Below are 3491 nucleotides of genomic sequence, written 5' to 3'. Positions count from 1 at the left end.
ACATTCAGCAGAGGAATCAAACAGAAAAAGCTGGGCGTTCAAAACGCCCAGTGAAGAAGGAAAACTGGCGTTTAAATGCCAACTAGGGTACCTGGCTGGGCGTTTAACGCCCAAAAGGATAGCATTTTGGGTGTTAAACGCCAGAATGGATACCATTCTAGGCGTTTAATGCTAGAAAGACACTAGAGGGAAGATTTTGTTTTTAATTCAAATCTTTTTCAAATTTTCATAATTTTTTAAAATCAAATCTTTTTCAAATCATATCTTTTCAATCATATCCTTTCAAAATCAATTTCTTTCCATTTTTTTATTATTATAATTTTCGAAAATCCTTGCTATAATTAATGATTTACTTCAAATTTTTCATGTTGTTACTTGCCTATTAAGAAAGGATCAAATTTTAAATTTTAGAATCATATCTTTTAATTTCTTGTTAGTCAAGTAATCAACTTTAATTTTAAAACTTTCTTTTTTTAAAAAAATTGATTTTCAATCATATCTTTTCAATCATATCTTTTCAATCACATCTTTTTCAAAATTAATTTTTGAATCATATCTTTTTAATTTCTAATTTCAAAATCTTTTTCAAAAATCACTTTATTTCTTTCCCAATCTTAGTTTTTGAAAATCATCAATCAAATTTTTAAAAATTTCTTTTAATTATTTCAAAATCTTTTAATTAATTTTTGAAAATTCTTCCCCTCTTCTCACATCCTTCTATTTAAGGGACTAACACTCCTCCTCAAGGTGCAATTCGAACTCTATCCCTCTTGATAAGTTCGAATTCTCCTCTCTCTACCTCCTCCTTCTATTCTTCTTTTCCTCTAACACCTCAAGGAATCTCTATACTGTGACGTAGAGGATTCCCTACTTTCTTGTTCTCTTCTCTTTCATACAAGCAGGAGCAAAGATAAGGCATACTTGTTCAAGTTGTTCTTGAACCTGAAAGGACCTTGAAGAGAAAGCTAAGAGAAGCTAAAGCACAATTCTCTCTAGAGGGCCTAACAGAGCTTTTCAAAGAAGAAGAAACCATGGCAGCTGAAAACAACAATGCCAACAATGCAAAGAAGGTGCTTGGTGACTTTACTGCACCTACTTCCGACTTCTATGGGAGAAGCATCTCAATCCCTACCATTGGAGCAAACAACTTTGAGCTTAAGCCTCAATTAGTTTCTCTAATGCAACAGAATTGCAAGTTTTATGGACTTTCATTGGAAGATCCTCATCAGTTCTTAGCTGAATTCTTGCAAATCTGTGACACTGTCAAGACCAATGGGGTTGACCCTGAAGTCTACAGACTTATGTTCTTTCCTTTTGCTGTAAGAGACAGAGCTAGGACATGGTTGGATTCACAACCTAAAGAAAGCCTGAACTCTTGGGAAAAGCTAGTCAATGCCTTCTTGGCAAAGTTCTTTCCACCTCAAAAATTGAGCAAGCTTAGAGTGGAAGTCCAAACCTTCAGACAGAACGAAGGTGAATCCCTCTATGAAGCTTGGGAAAGATACAAGCAATTGATCAGAAGGTGTCCTTTTGACATGCTTTCTGAATGGAGCATCATAGGTATCTTCTATAATGGTCTGTCTGAACTATCCAAGATGTCATTGGATAGCTCTGCTGGGGGATCTCTTCATCTGAAGAAGATGTCTGTAGGAGCTCAGGAACTCATTGAAATGGTTGCAAATAACCAATTCATGTACACTTCTGAAAGGAATCCTGTGAATAGTGGGACGACTCAGAAGAAAGGAGTTCTTGAGATTGATACTCTAAATGCCATACTGGCTCAGAATAAAATATTGACTCAGCAAGTCAATATGATTTCTCAGAGTCTATCTGGAATGCAAGCAGCAAGAGGCAGTACTAAGGAAGCTTCCTTTGAAGAAGAAGCTTATGATCCTGAGAACCCAGCAATGGAAGAGGTGAATTACATGGGAGAATCCTATGGAAACACCTATAATCCTTCATGGAGAAATCATCCAAATCTCTCATGGAAGGATCAACAGAGACCTCAACAAGGTTTCAACAACAGTAATGGTGGAAGAAATAGGTTTAGCAATGGCAAACCTTTTCCACCATCTTCTCAGCAACAGACAGAGAATTCTAAGCAAAGCCACTCCGACTTAGCAACCATTGTCTCTGATCTAATCAAAACCACTCAAAATTTCATGACTGAAACAAGGTCCTCCATTAGAAATTTGGAGGCACAAGTGGGTCAGTGATGAGCGGATAATTTATACGCTTTTTGGCATTGTTTTTAGTATGTTTTTAGTAGGATCTAGTTACTTTTAGGGATGTTTTCATTAGTTTTTATGTTAAATTCACATTTCTGGACTTTACTATAAGTTTGTGTGCTTTTCTGTGATTTCTGGCTGAAATTGAGGGACTTGAGCAGAAATCAGATTCAGAGGTTGCAAAAGGACTGCTGATGCTGTTGGATTCTGACCTCCCTGCACTAAAAGTGGATTTTCTGGAGCTACAGAACTCGATATGGCGCGCTTCCAATTGCGTTGGAAAGTAGACATCCAGGGCTTTCCAGCAATATATAATAGTCCATACTTTGGCCAAGAATTGACGACGTAAACTGGCGTTCAACGCCAGCCTTCTGCCCAAATCTGGCGTCCAGCGCCAGAAAAGGATCCAAAACCAGAGTTGAACGCCCAAACTGGCACAGAAACTGGCGTTCAACTCCACAAATGGCCTCTGCACGTGTAACACTCAAGCTCAGCCCAAACACACACCAAGTGGGCCCTGGAAGTGGATTTATGCATCAATTACTTACTCATGTAAACCCTAGTGACTAGTTTATTATAAATAGGACCTTTTACTAATCTTTTTGACAATCTTTGGATTACCTTATGATCCTTTGATCACGTTTAGGGGGGCTGGCCATCTCGGCCATGCCTGGACCTTCACTTATGTATTTTCAATGGTAGAGTTTCTACACTCCATAGATTAAGGTGTGGAACTCTGCTGTTCCTCAAAGATTAATGCAAAGTACTACTGTTTTCTATTCAATTCTTCTTATTTCGTTTCTAAGATATCCATTCGCACCCAAGAACGTGATGAAGGTGATGATTATGTGTGACGCTCATCATCCTTCTTCCTTATGAACGCGTGCCTGACAAACACTTCCGTTCTACATGAAATCAAGCTAGAATGAATATCTCTTAGATCTCCTAACCAGAATCTTCGTGGCATAAGCTAGAATGATGGCGGCATTCAAGAGAATCCAGAAGGTCTAAACCTTGTCTGTGGTATTCCGAGTAGGATTCAATGATTGAATGACTGTGACGAGCTCCTAACTCGCGAGTGCTGGGCGTTAGTGACAGACGCAAAAGGATAGTAAATCCTATTCCAGCATGATCGAGAACCGACAGATGAATAGCCGTGCCGTGACAGGGTGCGTGAGCATATTATTCACTGAGAGGATAAGATGAAGCCATTGACAAGGGTGATGCCTCCAGACGATTAGCTGTGCCGTGACAGGGCATTGG

At 38.7% G+C, this 3491-nt stretch overlaps 1 non-coding gene across 1 annotated transcript; it reads right to left on the bottom strand.

Moving 5' to 3' along the window:
* Positions 1-1433: 1433 nt before the first annotated feature.
* Positions 1434-1541, bottom strand: LOC148545376 (small nucleolar RNA R71). Its single transcript, XR_015901464.1, has one exon. It is a non-coding gene; the product is annotated as a small nucleolar RNA R71 (small nucleolar RNA).
* Positions 1542-3491: the final 1950 nt, after the last annotated feature.

The sequence above is a fragment of the Arachis ipaensis genome, chromosome B9 (assembly GCF_059453495.1).
Source record: "Arachis ipaensis isolate K30076 ecotype BB chromosome B9, ASM5945349v1, whole genome shotgun sequence".
Taxonomy (NCBI): domain Eukaryota; kingdom Viridiplantae; phylum Streptophyta; class Magnoliopsida; order Fabales; family Fabaceae; genus Arachis; species Arachis ipaensis.
Note: the sequence above shows the minus strand (reverse complement) of the source record. Positions and strands in the feature narration are given on the sequence as shown.